Consider the following 19,560-nt stretch of genomic DNA (forward strand, 5'->3'; position numbering starts at 1 on the left):
GTAAACAAGACGAAAGTATTTCTCTGGTCTGCATCCCCTTAACAATTGTGTGTATTGAGCCGTACTGTATTGTACCCATCTGCAATCTGTTAATAAAGTTTTCAATCAATCAAGTTAACTTTGAACCTCGGTTGTCAAGCCGCGTCAATGTTGTGTATGCATCTGGGTGGCATCACAACGGTGTTCACTGTGCCTTTAAGACGGCACGGTGGCCTTACGACAGTGCTGTGAAGTACAGTCAAGTGTTGTGGTAACGTCAGTTGGGTTGGTGTGCTGTTGTGCACAGCTAGCCCCTTTCGTGACTGCGATGTGCAAGCCAGGGGCTTTTGAGCATAAAATAAAATGTCTAACCTTACGTCGTAGTCCGGTGCGTTTTTGGAAACATTATAGACTATAGTCATAACAGATAGTGCTTTGAGCACACGCGCACACGGGGCTAACCGCTAACGTTAGCTAGCAAGCAGCTATATAGCTAAAACGCTAACTAGAAGCTAACCACTGTATACAGTTCCAATAGACTAACATACACCTCTGTGATTTAAATGTGTCCTTGCCTTAGACTCGAGGGTTGTACTAGGGTTGGATGCAGTTCCCCGTTGGTCAGTCTGTCTGTTTCCATCTTCTGCTGTGTTTAATGTTATCTGTTTGCGAGTGCTTCCTTGACTGATTGCTAGTACCGCGGGACTTTTATTCAACATTCTATATTTCCGCGGGTTGGCGAGTACTGCAGGAACTTTTATTAAACATTATATATGTCCGCGGGTTGGCCAGTACTGCGGAGACTTTTATTAAACATTCTATGTCCGCTGGTCTTGTGCAGTGCTCTCGTGGCACTGTCAACTCACCAAGTGGATAGCGTGGCGCCGTGGCTAGGGATGGGTACCTTTCACATTTGAACCGATACCGGTACCGGTACCTGTGAATTGATACCGGTACCCAACGGTACCTTTTTTCGGTACTTTAGTCTCAAGAAATTTAATTTAATTTAAAACTTCAAATAACTACAATTTCAACAGTTTTCGGCTCGTCATTGCTCCGACTGCTTTGTTGTTGAATCAAGTCAAATCCTAGGTAAGCATATATTGTGCGTGTGAACGTTGACATGAAAAAAAATCGGTTTCTCACTTGATTCGATACTCTGTAGTACCGACGTGTTTCGGTTCGGTACCTCAAAAGTACCGAATTCGGTACCCATCCCTAGCCGTGGCCCATTCAACTTAATACCGTCACACTTTTCTTTTTCTTTTTTTGCCACACGGGCCATCGCACCAGTGCTACTGAAGTCAATCAATTCATCGCACAGACTGACGTCAGTGTAGCACGTGCGACATATATATCGCACTGTACAGCCCTGCATGGGCCTCTTTACTTACTTAAAAAAAGGAAACATCAAGAAATATGTTTATGGTATTAATTCCACCATGCCATGTAGCACTATCTCTCTCCCAGTATGGTCTGCCGGGCTGCAGCTGGATACTATTGTCTCAACCAGAGCTCTCAACCAAAGCAATGCAACGGAACGAATTTTGAAAATTCGATTCTGCCAATTACGTCACACCGCTTGCACCCGCCTCTGCTGTTACCACCAATCGGCAAGCGCGTATTCGTTTTTTACTTCCTGGATGTCAGCCATTGATTTTGACAAGAGCTCACAGTCACAACAAGGCTAATAACGTTAGCTCCCCGCCGGCCACTAGTGGACTACCAGCGCTCCACAGGAGTACTAAACGAGGCATAATGATTTTACTGCAACGAATGTTATAATAAAAGCCCTTCGTTCTATACACTTGTCTGATTGAAAACTTTATTAACAGACTGCAGAATGGGCACAACTCAGCACGCTCTGAGCAAAGGAAGGAACTGAGATATGAATTGAGTAATGCTTGCCTTGCTATGGTCTGGTAAATACGCTGATGTTATTGAACGTGTAACTAACGTTAATGCCACAAAACGAATGCCTTTGTTAATCATAAGTAGTAACTTTGATGCAGTAGCGTACAAGGGGGCGGCGTTGTGCAGGTCGCTTGACTGAAACTTTTTTCAAAGTTTGAACGTGTGGACCAGATTGACGCGACACAAATGGATGGATATTTATCGGCTACTGCCATCGGCACATTTGAGCTTATCGGCCGATACCGATACCCGACCGATATATCGGTGCACCCCTAGAAATGGCTATGTAACGTTGCAGTACATAAAGTACACAGGACTAGAAATGATAGCTTCTTGCTAAATCTGGTGCACCCATCTATTTGTTTAATGAAAAAAACTGAATTGGAAAAAAAATTTATGGAATTTGGGAAAAAAAATAAAACGGATTTCATATGGCTCTAGCAAGGGCAGAGATTCCTATCACGCCATAAATCGATCAATACAGAACGTATTAATTAATGTTGCATTTTTTTTTCTTTCAACTGTAGCCAAGAGTAAAGACCCTAACCCTGTCAAAACAGCAGTCAAAGTGTATATTTTCAGCTAGAGATGTTCCGATACCATATTTTCCTTCCCAATCCGATTCCGCTACCTAAGCTTTGGGTATCGGCCGATACCGATACGATACCAGTGCATACATTTAAAAAATATATATATTTATAAATGTAAAGTATAAAATCTTTTATTTATAATTTTTTTTACAGCTACGGTTTTATATATACCGTTTTTTTGTAATAACTAGAAAGTAATGGTATTTATTCAACAGGTAATTGTATAGATTAGTATTAGTATCATTAATTGACAACTATGCTCAATGAGTTCACCCACGGAAAGGTTGTTGGGACATTGGTTCCGCACGGACGTTATACGTTGTTGCAGTTGCTACCCAGTCTGCGCCGGTTCAGTTAGCTAGTAGCAGAGGCTCTGTTGTGATTTTTAATGCACAATAAATATTCAACATTCTCTTTTGAGACTCTGCCTCAGACTCTTATCCTTTGGCACTAAAAGCTAAACATTGTCACCGGTATGGGTGTATGCATGCATGTGTGGGAGAGGTCGATCAGTGACGACACTTAGGTTAGCCACGTTAACGTGAGCTAGATGGAAAGACAATGTAACGTTACTGGTGAAAGTGATTTACCTTGGAATACTCCTTTGCCAACTTGCTGTACTTTGCTTGCAGGTCTGCAGCCATTAATGCTAGATTATGATGAATAGCTCCAACTTTAGCCAAGGTAACATTAAGCTAAAACTAGCTTTTCAGCTAGCTCTTCAGCTAATGCTAACACCAGCAAGCGAACACATCAGAGCTCCCCGTCAACACCGCTCTGTCGGGACGATGGCATTTAAGAAAGTATCTGCTGTTAAAATGACAAACAGCATTGACACTTCACGGTCGATTAAAAACATGTTTGTTTTATAATGCTCACTCAGCAGGAGGATACCGCACGTGTTGTTGATAAATTACGTCATATGGGATCGGTGCATAGATTTTACCAGCATTTAGGCTGTATCGGAGGCATTTCCGATACTGGTATCGGAACAACTCTATTTTCAGCACTACGTTTGTGTACCAATGATTTTAAGCGTTAGTGAAATATGAAATCTCAGGGGATCGAGACGGGAAAAGGCGCATATTGACGTGAGGACTAGGGATGCACGATAATTATCGGGCCGATATCAGCAATTATGACGTCATCCCGATAACGTTATTGATAGCTCCGATAATATATAATAAATTTTTTGGTTAAAAGAAATACGTTGTGGGTGGATTGGGATGCAGGGCGCTTGTTTTTATTATAGCCTCCTCCCGTTTTGCCAGTACTGTGGTACGACTGATAGCGTGTGGTTTAGGAAGAGGTAGTTTTTCACAAATCCAGCAGTCCCTTGTGACGTAGTCAGGTGACATTCAGACTGAAGCAAGATAGTAAAAAAAAGATGGCGGCGTCGTCGGACTTTTTCAAAGTGTCAGAGGAAAACAGTTTGCTTGCTATTTGTAACAAATGCAGAAGTTCCACGAGGAGGGAAAGAGGCAACAAGCTAGGGCTGGGCGATAAAACGATAACGATAACTATCGTGATAAATTATTTCCTCGAAATAAACATGAAACGTGGTCGCAAAGTTTCGATATATCGATTTTCCAAGCTTGGCTCCGTTCAGCCTCGGCTCAGCACACTCACTAACAACAACCAACGTTACGTGATGACGTGCTTACGCACAACAGCTAACAACCAATCAGTGAAGGAGATGGCCGAGAGCGAAGTAGACCCGGAAGGAGGTAGGACTCACTCAACAACAAGGCTTGCTAGGCTAATTAGCTTGCACGGCGATGTTTTATATATTTACGTGCCGAGTATGTGTGTGGCGTGAATTCTGAGGCCACGTTTATAGTAGTGGGGGTATACAGTGGACGTAGTTTCAATATATTGTGGCGGAAGAGAGTATTTTAGTGTCATATTTAGCACATTGTCATGGAATACACCGCTTAGATACAACAGGCTGGCTAGGATAACTAGCTTGCACGGCACCGTTTTATATATTTACGTGCCGAGTATGTGTGTGTTTTGAATTCTGAGGCCACGTTTATAGTAGTGTGGGGTATACAGTTCGTTTCAATATATTGTGGCGGAAGAGAGTATTTTAGTATCATATTTATTGTCATGATACTCCGCTTGTCGGCTAACTGCTAACGTGCGCGGACTGATGACGACATCAACTCGACTTGAGACATTCGCAGCAGCATAAGAAGTTAATTAAACTTGACTGACATTATATCGACGATAATTATCGATATCGAATTATATGAAAATAATTTTATAATTTTATCGCGATAACGTTTTTGGTCATATCGCCCAGCCCTACAACAAGCTATAACACATCCAACATAATAAGTCACCTGAAACATCACCACCACTACGATGGTGTATTAAAATCCGACGACGCCGAGCAGCTAAAGGCTAAGCTAATCCAAAACCAGCTGCCGGCGGGCGGCGGGACATTTACTGAGGACCAGCACAAAGTGTGGATATTATGATTTAACAAGTCTCTGTCCAGGACGATGACAACATTATTGCAGGTAAGCAGGCAGCCTAGCCGTTTCTAACTACTAACGTTATCACGCTAGCTTGGATGCTAACTAACGTAATTAAGCTTGTCATGGTTCATGGTAGGGGTGGACGGTATAAACGGTATACGGTATAAACGGTATGAATTTGCTCTACGGTATGGATTTTGCCTATACCGTGTAACCGGTAGTGCAGCTCTAAAATAGCAATGACGTCATGTAACCACAGCGCGACTATTTCACTCGCATTTGCCCCTAAAAATAGATAGAATTAGTCATAGATAATAGATATGTGCGAACTGGAAAAAGTTATTTAGGAGGCTTCGCGCAGTGGGCGTGCCAGCCCCTCCCGCACGCATGTAAACACGGGTCTACTTAGTCTAGTAGTCTAGTGGGACGGGACGTCTCCCTGAGCTAACGTTAGCTTAGCTACCGTTACAAAATGACCCAGTCAACTATTCACTTTTAGTTTAATACATGATGAGGCATTGTCTAACCGAACGGTATCTAGTCGGCCAGCTACCGATAGCTCCTGACATCAACAAACGCTCCATCAAGTCTAGTAGAGAGTAGACGTGTATGATAGCTCCGTTAGCCGTTAGCTCACGTTAACGCAAGTTGGTTCACCGTTCAAAACGAAATGTCCCATTGAACTAAATAATTCACTGAGGCGTTGTATTAACGTTATATATCCGGCTAGCAGTAGCTACAGATAGCTCCTGATATCAATGTCTTATAACACTGATTCGATGCGTATTCGAGCTGAGGGCTTGTGAATGTGATTTAACGTTATACCAATACTAGGGCCCAGCTGCAGCGCCGGTGAATCCTGGCCGTAGCTCGAGGCTACTCGAGTATAGGTCCAGCTGCAGCTCCGGAGAATACTGGCCGTAGCTGGAGGCTACTAATGTACACACAGACAGTGGAGCTTGTTGCGTGGTGGCGATGTCTCGCAGATAATACAAGTACAAGTCTAATTATATAATATATATATTTTATATAAAAAAAAAAAAATTATATAAAATAAATTTTTTTTTTTAATCAAAAACGATGATACCGTGATATATACCGTTACCGTCTATGCTTCAAATTATACCGTGATATAAATTTTAGACCATACCGTCCACCCCTAGTTCATGGTGAGCCGTTTGTGTTATAACGAGACAGCAAATTAATGAATGAATGAAAACTTTATTTAACAGATTGCAGAATGGGTACAATACAGTACAGCTCAATACATACAATTGTTAAGGGGATGCAGACAGGGGGCGAAATTAAAGCCTGCCGCCCGCCAGGGGCGATCAGTTTTTACCTTTGGCGCTTGCCACTGAGAGCCCTGCCCGCCGTGTGGCGTGTAGACGTGTAGTTCATAACGATACTCTTATTTTGAAAATCTGTGCGGGTCTCATTTCCGGCCCAAGCGCAGCTAGAGTCATAATATCGATGGCTCCGGCAGTTAGCAGCATTCGGTTCGTATGATATTCTTATTTTGAAAAAAAAGTGGCAACGAGTCATATCCGCCCAGCCGGGCCAGCAGCGTGATACTATTGGCTTCTGCTCATATCAACACAGAGCGGCCCGCAGCTCTAGTGCTAACGTTAAGCTCTCAGAATGGTAGCAGTTAGCCCGCAGCATCTAGTGCTAACTAGAGCTGCCGCGGTATTGATATTTTCCTTACCGCACAAATTTGCGAAATATTTCCTACCGCCGCGGTTATTACCGCACAGTGCGCACACACACAAAAAAAAACTCTGTTTGTCTCCGTGTGGGGATGCAGGCGGGGCCGCTTGTGTACACTGAAAGCTCCGTGGGCATGTCCGAGGGCTTGCAGCAAGCCAGAGTTTAACACAGTTTCAATCAATCAATAACAACATTAACCAGACTCTCGTTGTGTCTATTGTGCTAAAGCTAACGTTACATCATTGTGTCTATTCTACCAAGCAACCCGGGTTTAACGTTACCTCTCGTGTATATCTGCTGACGTTAGTATTAGGCTAATAACAACAAACTTAACACATCAGCGATCTTGTTGTGACACTAAACTTTCCACTCTGTGGTAAATTGGGTTGATGTCGGTTTTGTTTCATCAATAAATGAGGCCGAATACACAGTGAATCCATCCTTTTCTGTTTATTACACTTGGTGCTGTCGCAAACAAATCCTGAATGAAATACATCCTTAGCGAGGCAGTAAAGATGGCGGCTTTCTGTTTTTGTTCAGAGACTCCAATGTGTGACGCGTCTCTCTTCTGACCAATCAGTGGTCTGCAATGTTTCACATGACTTTTCTGGTACCACTTCTACCCAATAGGGTCGCTTGGAACCGAGTAGGGTATATCTGCAGAGCCGCAAGTCCAACGTCTGGGCGCTACTTTATTATTATTAAAAAAAATCAGCGGTGATGCGGTATTCAGCCCAACTCTGCGGTGGGCGTGATGCAACAGCGATACCGCGGTAATGCGGTTATCGCGGCAGCTCTAGTGCTAACGTTAAGCTCTCAGAATGGTAGCAGCTTGCCCGCAGCATCTAGTGCTAACGTTAAGCTCTCAGAATGGTAGCAGCTCGCCCGCAGCTCTAGTGCTAACGTTAAGCTCTCAGAATGGTAGCAGTCTGCTCTCGTCTAGATCGGACCTCCATGAGCTACCGTTACTGTTACAATGACCCAGTCAACTATTCACTTTTAGTTTAATACATGACGAGGCATTGTCTAACGGTATCTAGCTGGCTAGCTACTGATAGCTGCTGATATCAACATGCTCCAGCAATAGTCGACTCGAGTGCATAATACCTCCGTTCCCTCGTTAGCTAGCTCGCGTTAGCTAGCTCGCGTTAGCTAGCTGACGTTAGATCTATATGTCCCAGTAAACTAAATTGTCTTAACGTTATCTAGCGGGCTAGCAGTAGCTACAGATAGCTCCTGATATCAATGTCTTATAACATTGATTCAACGCGTATTCTAGCTGAGGGCTTGATGAATGTGATTAGACCAAAGAACCGCAATATTATACCAATAGGGTCCAGCTGCAGCGCCGGAGAATCCTTGCATGCTGAATGTAGAGTATTAGTATAGGGTCTAGCTGCATCGCCGGAGAATCCTTGCTGGAGCTGGAGGCTACTCAAGTATACACAGACAGTGGAGCTGTTTGCAGATAGCGAGCATTTTGACTTATTGCGTGGTGGCGATGTCTCGCAGATAATACAACTACAAGTATGATTATATAATATATATTTTATTTAAAAAAAAAATTATATAAAATATATATATATTTTTTTTAATCAAAAAAATTTGGCAGGTAAGAAATATGCTTGGCGGGTAGATTCTTCCCATCTACCCGCCACTGGCCGGTGAGTCAAAAAGTTAATTTCGCTCCCTGGATGCAGACCAGAGAAAGACTTTCGTCTTGTTTACATCAGGGTCCCCTATTTTCAATTCATCATAACATAATGACATACATGACATACAGATACAGTACTGCCTATACATCTATACACGACATACCAGATTTGCAAATACAGTACTGTTTGTGATACGAAAAGAGTCCAGAAAAGAGAGTATATACATTTGACGTATTATTGTATTGGGATATGTTTTGTTTCATGTTGAAAAAAAAATTAAAAAAGTTTGATAATTTTTTTTTTTTATAATACAATAAATATCGGTTATCAGTAGTGATGCACGATATATCGGCCGCCGATATAATATCGGCCGATATGGCCGTTTTTTTACACATCGGTATCGGTCCGATATCAAGATAGGGCCGATATATATATTAAAAAAAAAAAAAAAAAAAAAAATTAATCTTTTTTTTCTTCTTTTTACATGTTTTGGCCTTAAATAGTTTCAAAATATCAGTCATTTCTGAAAATAAGTTACAAAAGTAAAAAAAATTATGCGTTTTGGAAAATAGCTCTTTATTTGATTATCATAAAAAAGTGTTTTCTATACAGAGATATCGACATCGGTAAATATCGGTATCGGCCAGAACAGCAATATTAATATCGGTTATCGGTATCGGCCACAATTTTCACATCGGTGCATCACTAGTTATCAGTATCGGTATCGGCCTTGAGGAGCAGAAAGTTATCGGTATCGGTATCAAAATCAATATCGTGCACCCCTAGTGAGGACACGGCGCAACATAACTTGAGTGTAGTCTTTTGAGAGAAGAAACCCAGGGCTTTTGATGAGTTGACGAATTTCATAAAACTACACTTCCCAGCTCACGGCAGCCCCCGTCAATAATCTGACTTCTAGCGTGAAGCTTTTTTCTCTCTCGTTATTTTCAGGATCATATCTCACGGGTGGAACAAACCTGAACGTTACTGCCATAAAATAGAACGCAGTTAGTTTCTCTACCTTTCTGTGAACGTCTAGCAAAAAAACACGTTGCAATTCGATGGCGGAGCAATTAATTTACATTATAAAGAAGTAACTGTACTTAGTAGATTTTATTCACAGTTTTTGCTGCCCTGTCAGGGGCGCCTGGTGGTACTAAATCCAGATTGAACTCTGTTACTCTGCCATTGGAAAGAGATTTGGCCCGATCCATGGTGTTATTCACCGTCAAAGATGAGGTTTTAGTTTTATTCTCCTTTGGTTAATTACAATTTACTCAAGCCTAATAACAGACACAATATTTCTGACACTTGGAATACATTCCCTGAGATCCATATATGTCCCTAGATACAAAGCACATGCAAATAGCCCATGTAGAAGTGGAGCAATCTTCCATTTACTTATGTATTTTTAGGTGAATTTTCTGAAAATATGGCTAGGGCTTAAGAGGTTATGGCCTTTTAATTAGTAAAAGTGAAGACATTTTAAGGTGTATTTATTTTTAAAGAACCCACGGCCATGTATGAACTAATGTATGTCTCATCTTGTACTTTGACAAAATGGATTCTAAAGTGAGTCAGAGCAAAAGGCCATGTTTACCTGTGTAAAGGCAGACCTATAAGCAGACAGACTCAGGTGTGACTCAGGTCTGTCTGGAATAGTAAAGTAGTGTTTTCTACACGACTATTAGGGCAGCCCTGGAGGAGGGACAGGCCCACTCTTTGGGTATTAATAATCTGAAATGGACTCAAATAGCACAGGGTCTGCCTTTCCTTAGAAGGAGTCCATTGTAGGTCATAGACCCAACGTTAAATTGCAACAAGCATTTTATAGTTGGCTTGGTCAAGTGATAACTTGCTCCCATAAACTATGGGTCTAAACTAAAGAGTCAGCCTGAAACAAGACTAAAGCACACCAAATGCAGACAAAATGCAAACAACGCAGATTTCATCTAAAAGTACATGCCCAAGTAAATGGAAGATTGCTCCACTTCTACAAGGTCAATTTGCATGTTCTTGGTATCTAGGAACATCTATGGACCTCTGGGAAGGTATTGTGTCTGTTACTAGGCTTGAGTAAATTGTGATCAAACAAAGGAGAATATAAATGATTTATTTTTGCATCTTTGCCGGTGAATAACACCATGTTAAAATTGTGCCGCCTTTAACCTCGCTCACTGAGCTCATTCAGCACCTTCTTGAGATCAATTGTACAAAAAATCTAAGCAAATGAATAAAGGGAAGATGATTAAACAGAAGGATTTGTAGATACAGTAATAATTATAATCCATTTGATTTATACATTCAAAATTGAATTATGAACTATAAATTTAGGGATGCACCGAATGGGAAATTCTTGGCCGAAACCGATACCGAAAATAGGAAACAGTTGGCCGAAAATGATTATAAATATATATATGTTTATTTTTTTTTTTAGCTACCTGATTATGGCAAAAGACATGATTATGGCTAAACTTAACTTAAATAATATTAATAATCACTATTATGGGCCCATAAAACATTTATTCAGCACTTTTGAATGCATACATTAATTCCAGACTGTTAAGACTAAAAAACTACAACGATTGATGACGACTTCCTGTCCTCGCATTTCCATTTCCGGTTTAACGATACATTTTCAACAACAGATTGCTGCTAATTAAACACTTCATTTAAATGGAGTAACGTTAACGTTATGTCGAGTTCATACGTGTAGTGTAGTATGAACTCGTCATAACGTTAACATTACTCCGTGTCCACTGTTGCTGCCACCGTTGCGTCGCAGATGGATGGTACACTGTTAGCTCCGTAGCTAATCCGCTCCTAGACTACCGATAGCAGTACCGTTAACGTCGGAGCTGATCAATACTCCGGTTCTTTCTAATTTAGTTTAGAACCGGGTTTCGGGGGGCATCCCTACTCCCAAGAGGAGTTAGTTATCACAGGCTGTAGAATGCAGGAAGAGCTGCCAAGCTGCTCACGTTACATGTTGCGCATGCTACCGGTATGTCTGTAGTCGCGTTTTGATGACGTCATCACAACAACACGTTATTTGACTTTCGGTCATATATTTTCGGTGCTAAAACCGAAAGAGCCGTTTTAACAATTTTCGGCCGATAATTTTCGGTAGCCGAATTTTCGGTGCATCCCTATATAAATTACCTTATTATGGCCAAGTCATACATCTATGGATAGGGAAAAATTTCACCTTTACAGTGGCAGTGTTAAATCTGCAGCTCTACAGCTATAATACAGAACACACACACAGCTTCACAAACATAGTGCAACGACCACGGAAACGACTAGAAGGCTGGCATTCTAAGGGTAATGATAACCGAATTGCGTGGCAGTCAAAGTGTTATGGGAATGTTGAAAAAACACCTTTATATATAGACACTTTTTATAGAAAGGTATGTTATCCTTTACAATTGCATGTAACATACCACTCCCATTATAGCCTGCATGTGGGCGTACTGTATTTTTATCAAGCCTAGAAAAAGGTCAAAAAAATAAAAACTGCCCATCTATAAATAAGCCACCCCTCGTCAACAACAGGCGCACACATGCACCAATGAATGTGCACAGAAACACTACACACAAATGCAGCTAATTCCTGAGGCCTGCCTGTCTGCATTCCTTGGGTGTCTCCAAACACTGCCTTTTTGAAGGGCTCCCAGTTTCACCACAAGCTATGTCTCACCTAGCCCATCAACAGGCCTTTGATCCTCTCAAAACACTGGTCGCTATTCGGGGTGTAAGGGGGCTTTCTCACTAACCATTCAGGGTCGAATCACAGCCCGATCGCACCCAAATAGGGTGTGATCGTCCTACTGAGAACGCTCCCCCCGTCCCCGGGGACGCTGATTCGCTCCAAACCTGGACCGCTGGAATAGGTGGTTCCGGCTGCACGCCAGTGGTGTGCAATGCTTGTACCAAAACACGGAAGAGGCTTGCTGTATCAACTTGCTGACACACACGTCATTACTGTAATGTAGAGCCATATGAAATCCGTTTTATTATTTTCCAAATTCCATTTTATTTTTTCCCAAATTCCATTTTTTCCGTTTTAATATTTCAGAATTCTGTATTTTGCCTTTTATGCTCATTTTACCATCAGAAATAGTGTCTAATAAGTGGGAATGAATAAATGTCCACAATTGAATAAGATATAACAGTCCATTTAATGTTTTTAAGTGCTTCAACTCAGAAATACAGTTCAATTTTACACAATATTTTTCAATTAATATTGTGACAAAATAAAAATACATATTTCAAGTGTAAACAATAGATACAGCTAGCTACTACTGACATTATCACAATGACAATGTCAGTAACCTAGCTATATCTATTATATTGTGATGAAATATAGTAATGCATAATTTAGGCACCTTTAGTTTAGTTTATTTCGTTTATAAAGGACAGTGTATAATGGCAAACGTTTGCATTAAACAAATGGATGAGTGCACCAGATTTAGCAAGAAGCTATCATTTCCATCTATAGTCCTATGTAATGTAACGTTTCATAGCTATTTAAGTTTATTTAGATTATAAAGGGCAGTGTATAATGACAATCGTTTGCATTAAACAAATTGATGGGTGCACCAGATTTAGCTAGAACTTCTAGAAGCTATCATTTCCATAGATAGTCCTATAACGTTACATAGCTATTTAAGTGTATTTAGTTTATAAAGGGCAGTCGTTTGCATTAAACAAATGGATGGGTGGACTAGATTTAGCTAGAAGCTAAACGTCCTAATAGTGTCGCAAGTGTTTTTGCGGGTCCAGTCAACGGAACGTTGACAGAATTAGCAAAACACCTTATCACCGGAGGCATAAAAGTCATTAGGATACTGTTCTGCTCTGAATTGAGGGCTTATTGTGGAATAGTTTAGCTTCTTGACGATGTTAACACAAGCAGCCAGACGCTTGAGCACCGCGGCTGTGTTGTGTGTAACACGCTGTAGCGTCCCCGCCTCCCCGGTCGCGTGTACACCAAACGTTCCACCCAAAAACGAAATTTCAGTCCAGATTAGGCCAAATTCTGCAATATTCCACGTTTTGCAGTTGATTCCATTTTTATTGGTTAATTCCGCGATTCCGTCCGCGATTCCGTGAACGCGGATTTCATATGGCTCTACTGTAATGCTTTCATGCTTGCTTGAATTTTGGGCAGATAAAAACATACAGCAACAACTGGACAATACCCACAAAAACGATATTTATGGGGAATTTGGAGAGTTCAGACCTCAACTAGGGCTGGGCGATATGGCCTAAATATGATATCACGATATTTTCGGACCCTTCAGCGATACACATCACAATGTTTTTCTTTTTTCCCCCCAAACAATTCATTATGAGGCTTACCAAGACAGTATTTGAGTTTGCAAGCTAACATTAAAGACAAAATAAAATACCCATGCATTTAGCATTTTTATATTATATATTAGATTTAGATTATTGGATTATTAGATTATATATTGCATATATTTAGCAATGAGATATATGATTTAGATATGAAATATGATGAATTGAAAATGGGGGACCCTGATGTAAACAAGACAAAAGTCTTTATCTGGTCTGCATCCCCTTAACAATTGTATGTATTGAGCTGTACTGTACCCATTCTGCAATATGTTAACCCTTTATTCGCCAATGACGTGTTCCCACGTCATTCTTCCGGGCACTCGCCATCGTTAGCGGGACTCCATCTTGATACACTGGACATCGATCGGTTGCAAATAACTCGATAAACAACATGATTTGGACGTATATATTATTATACAACATGGAAATGGATCGCATATATCAACATCCCATAATAGAGAACTTTCTGCTCGATGCTGATCGCCCAACGCTAGGGCTGGGCGATAAACGATTCAACCCCGCCATTGGAAAGAGGAGCATTTTCCCTATCCATAGATGTATGATTTGGCCATAATAAGGTCAAGGTCAAATATGAATTTATAATTAAAGTCGATTATCATTAATTACTGTATCTACAAATCCTTCTGTTTAATAATCTTCCCGTGGTTCATTTGCTTAGATTTTTTGTACACATTATCTCAATAAGGTGGTGAATGAGCTCAGTGAGCATTTTCTCCGACCCGTAAACATTTTTGATCGATAGGCCGATTGCAGTCAACAAGGCACTTATCGGCCGATACCGATACCCGACCGATACATCGGTGCACCCCTATTTCTGATGGTGAAATGAGCATAAAAAGCTAAATACAGAATTCTGAAATATTAAAACGAAAAACAAAAAAAAAATGAATTTGGTAAAAAATCTAATGGAATTTGGAGAATAATAAAACTGATTTCATATGGCTCTACCTCAGTGGAACGCAGGCCCAGATTGGTTCCCGTAGTTAGTTAATGACGTGAAATACAGACTGCAGCTGGCAAAACAGTAACAGTGTCTCTGGAAGCAACGAGTGGTAACATTAATGTTAGTAGAATAAACAGTCCCTGACTAAGGATTTGGATTGGCTTTGATTGGCCAAAATTTGCAGATAGTAGACTACCCCCTGAATGCAAAAAAAGATTGATCATTCCATTTGGGCTGTGGGGGGTGCTTAATGTCTGAAGGAGTCGACTGAAGGCTTCTTGTCCTCTGCGAAAGCATGCAATTGGTCCACTGATGGATACTAGAGTTGTTCCGATACCGATACTGGTATCGGAAAAGCCGCCGATACTGGCTAAAATGCTGGTATCGGTATCGGCGAGTACCCTCTAATGCTGCGCTCCGATACCATATGACGTAATTTATCAACAACACTGTGGTCTGTTGAGTAAGCATTATAAAACAAACGTGTGCTTAATCGATTAAAGTGTCAATGCCATTTGTCATTTTAACAGCAGATACTTTCTTAAATGTCATCGTCCCGACAGAGCGGTGTTGACGGAGAGCTCATGGGTTCGCTTGGTGGCTGGTGTTATTAGCGTCAGCTAACCGAAAGCTAGCTTTAACATTACCTTGGCTAAAGTTGGGGCTATTCATATAATCCAGCAATAATGGCTGCAGACCTGCAAGCAAAGTACAGCAAGTTGGCAAAGGAGTATTCCAAGTTAAATCACAATGTCACCAGTAACGTTACAGTCTTCTATGGTCTTCCCATATACCGGTAGCTCATGCTAGCTAACGGTAACGTCGTCATTGCACAATTGCACGTCGCGTACACAATTAATGACATGTTGCGGACAGCCATATCGGCGACAATGTTTAGCTTTTAGTGCCAAATGATAAGAGTCTGAGGCGGAGTCTCAAAAGAGAATGTTGAATATTTATTGTGCAAAAATCACAACAGATACGACTGCTACTGAACGGAGCCTTGTAGACAGACTGAGTAGGGTATATCTGCAGAGCCAGTGGGTAGCGAGTGCAGCAACGTATAATGTCCGTGTGGATCATTGGAGTAGGGTATATCTGCAGTGCTGAAGCCCCATACTCATTGATTAATGATACTAATACAAATCTATACAATCACCTGTTGTTGAATAAATACCATTACTTTCTAGTTATGACTAAAAAACAGTATAATATAAAACAGTATTTGTTAAAAAAAAATATATATATATATATATATAAAAAAATTATATAATATCGTTTTTTTTTTTTTTATGTATGCACTGGTATCGGATAAGTATCGGTATCGGCCGATACCCAAAGCTTAGGTATCGGAATCGGATCGGAAAGGAAAAAATGGTATCGGAACATCTCTAATGGATACATCTTGATATTTGTCTAGTCTAGCTGTCCCCGACTAAGGATTTGGATGGTTGACTATGATTGGCCAAAATTTGCCGTTAAGACTATTGGTATTAAAAATTAAAAAAAAGGCAGAAATAGCCTGGTGCGCATGCGCTGTGACACCAACGGCGGAAATACACGGCTCGCTCTCTGAGTACCACTCGTTTTATAACAATGATTTTAAATGTTTATTAGCAACTCCGAGCTTTCAGACCCCAGCACGTCGGTGTGTGAAATCCTAATTGTACGCTGGGTACCTTTGAAATTCATATCTGATATATTTTTGACCCACCCCGAGCTCAGAAGCAGTGCTTGGTGGTCCAAATGAGCCTGGTAGCTATATAGCTGAGAGTGACTGCGGTTACAAAAGCCCCTGGCTTGCACATCGCAGTCACGTAAGGGGCTAGGTCAGCCCTAGTCTAGTGTAGGGATGGCACAATACCACTTGTTCATGTCCGATACCGATATCACAGCCTTGAGTATCGGCCGAAACCGATCCTACCCACACCCCCTCTTAAAAACATGTGTTTAACCTAGCCATCTATAAAACATCATGCTAAAACTGTGAAACAAATCCTACTCCCCTAAAATAATAAATACATAGCATACATTACTTATGCAATAGTGCAGCTGCTTTTTATTTTGTTCAAATCTTTTAGTTCTGTATCATTAGTGGATCCGCTCGGCATCACTCATGCACTGTCCTCGCACACGTGCACTGAATAAAGACCAAAATGTACCTTTAATCCCAATATTTGTCTGACCACACCCCTATCAGCTCACCTACATAAGCAGGTGTGTGGTCACCTGCTCTCCTCCTTTCTCGCTTTCACCACAAGGAAGTGCCTCGGTAGATCCCCACTTGACGTGATGTGATGGTAGGAGAAGAGTTGGAAAACGAGATACGTTGACATCCATCCATCGCACAGACCGCTGTTGCTGTAGCACGTGCGATATATATGTCGCACTGTACTGCCCTGGGATGGCTATAATCACGGAGCAATAGTGAGGTGAAACAGATACATTTCCATTAGGCTAGTAGTAGCAAGCATATATCTATGGTAGCAAGGCTCTCTGCCTGCCACTAGCTGTGTGACTCTCAGCACCCCCTGGTGAGCCCCCTGTTGTCCTGCACCTGTTGTGACGATTACATTGATTACATTGATTGTGTTGGGCAGACAAAATGTTTGATAAAAACGCTAAAACTGGGTCAATTTCAATACTTTTTTTCCCCTTCTTCATGAAAGCCACTGTTGGCCTAGTCCACATTGTTTATTGAACAAAAATACAACGTGGAGGTTGACCTTTAAACAGTGAGGAGGGTTTCAGAACGGCGGCCTGTCTGAGTGATTGTTATATCATTGTGTACAAGTTCAGGTGATAGCTGCTTAGCTTACGTGCTAGTGGTGGCCTACTGTTAGCCAGTCAGCTGTTAGCTGCGGCGCTAGCCTGTTGTGATCACTAGGCTAGGAAACGATAGCTTGCGTGCTAGTTATGGCCTACCTAGACTAGGCTAGGAAACGTTAGCTTGCTGCTATCGGCCGAGTGCGGCCGTTAGCTTAATGCTACACTGTTGAACGTGCTTTGATTATAACATGTTTTAAACACTCTTGACTACGACGTCATCTTTGACAGAGGATGTTCGTCGAACCTGCCCTGAGCCAGGACGGCAAGGACTGCGTTAACAAGGGGGAGACGAGATGGAGCGGCGACGCTGCCCAGGTCGACAACACAGAACGGCTGCGTTTACTACGGTGCCTTGTTAGAGGCTGCAGTTTCGCTTGATCTGCGCTCAAGGTAGGCAAGGTCTGACCAGACCTTGAGCACTTCTTCTTGCTTTCCCTTCTAAATGTTTTGTAAATAACGATGTTTTCCAAAACGAGTGTTGCTACACTACATTTAGGATACGATGCGAACTCACAACTAAGGGGGTTAAACTAACCTATAAAGCTATGCTTGGTGACATATGAGTAAAGAATGATTCTTTTCTCAGCCTGTAATGACAATGAACAGTGTGTTCACATATTAACAGGTTTACCTGTTCAACTGGCCGTATTAAGGGTAAAGTAGGAGGGTTGTGTTTTCCCCCCGGTTCCCTGGGGACTTCTTCATCCTCCTCTCAGACATACACTACATTGTGTCACTGTGTGGTAGGGATACGATGTAACCCTTAGCTTGATTGCTGAGGTTGTGCTAAAACTGCTTGAGAAACTTTCTTTTCCTAAAAGAAAAGATCGTTTAGTGTGTGCTTAGCAAGGCCTGTGGCCGATACTAATCGAGAATTATGTATTCTCTCATTATGAAAAACGGCGTTCCTCTGTAGAGTGTTTTTGCCATTTTTTGTAGGTGATGATGGGTTGTGTGTGTCATGTGACCTACAACTGGGTTGGGCTGGCCACAGAAGCACATGTGTAAGTTTGGTACCGGGGCTCTTGGAGAGCCCTCTCTATTCTGTGTTTTTACCTTAGTAAAAATCAGATAGCAGGTTAGCACATGTGCTGTGTGAAGCTGTTAGACGCTTCATGGAGCTGACTATGACTGTGTCATACTCTCTTTTTGTCATTACATCGTATCATGGGTGTGGGGTCGTAAAGGGGTGAACTGGTAACCTTTCCTCCCCCTTTTTTCTGTTGGTCAGGGGTAAACCCACCTGTCCATCAAGGTTCCTGTCACGTTGCGGTTCGGCACGTTACAGGGTGAGGGGGGGGGGGGGGGGGTTTCCTGGTCCCACGCCCTGGAATATTGGGCGTGTGCACCGCAGAAATTCCCCCGCCATAGAGTACGTCACTGTGCGCGTTTCTGTTGGTAGGACTTCCGTGTGCTGCTATAATGGATCCGTTTAAAACGGGGGGTGGTCAGGGCTCCTCCTCACGAAGCTCCTATTCGGGCCTTCTGTGAGTTGGGACTCTCCTTCCATGTGAGGGAGCCTCCTCAGAGTACAGAGCCTCCTCCTCAGATTGATAAGGTGAGTGGAACCTCAAGAAGGAGTCCTACTCTATTGTGTGTGTATTCGATTCAATTATTGAGTGTGTATGGGTTCAGTGCCTCCTCCCCGGAGAGCCCTAAAACCAAACTTTTACATGGCTCAAGGTGCAATATATTCTTTTCAATCTGTACAGCTCGCGTGGGAAGTCTCTCTGGGGATTTCTGTCTCCTCTTTATGGGAGGGTGGTGGAATGTAAAAAGGTAAACAATTTTTACCCCCGGCCGTGTAGACTGGGATACATACTGTTGGTGCTTCCTTCTTTTCTTTTAAAAAGAGTTTGAGTTAGGAAGTATCACACCCCTCTTGTCGTTCCCCTGGGCGCCTTGGGGATTCAATGACTGGTCTAAATAGCCTGTTCATTGATGTGGTTGTGTCCCGACGCACGCATAGTGCTAGCTCGGGGTGTTCTGTACTCAGGCGACTGACTGGCACGCCTTGGTTGCTTGGGGTTAAAACGGCGTTTTTATAAAGCAACTGGGATGGAGGTTTTTCC

General features: G+C 41.9%; 1 protein-coding gene across 4 annotated transcripts in view; it reads right to left on the reverse strand.

Moving 5' to 3' along the window:
• The window catches only part of ptp4a2b (protein tyrosine phosphatase 4A2b), a 98,400-nt gene that overhangs the window by 49,934 nt on the left and 28,906 nt on the right, over positions 1-19,560 (reverse strand). The gene's annotated exons all lie outside the window — the stretch shown is intronic.

Source organism: Notolepis coatsorum, assembly GCF_963971535.1.
Source record: "Notolepis coatsorum genome assembly, chromosome: 4".
Lineage (NCBI taxonomy): Eukaryota > Metazoa > Chordata > Actinopteri > Aulopiformes > Paralepididae > Notolepis > Notolepis coatsorum.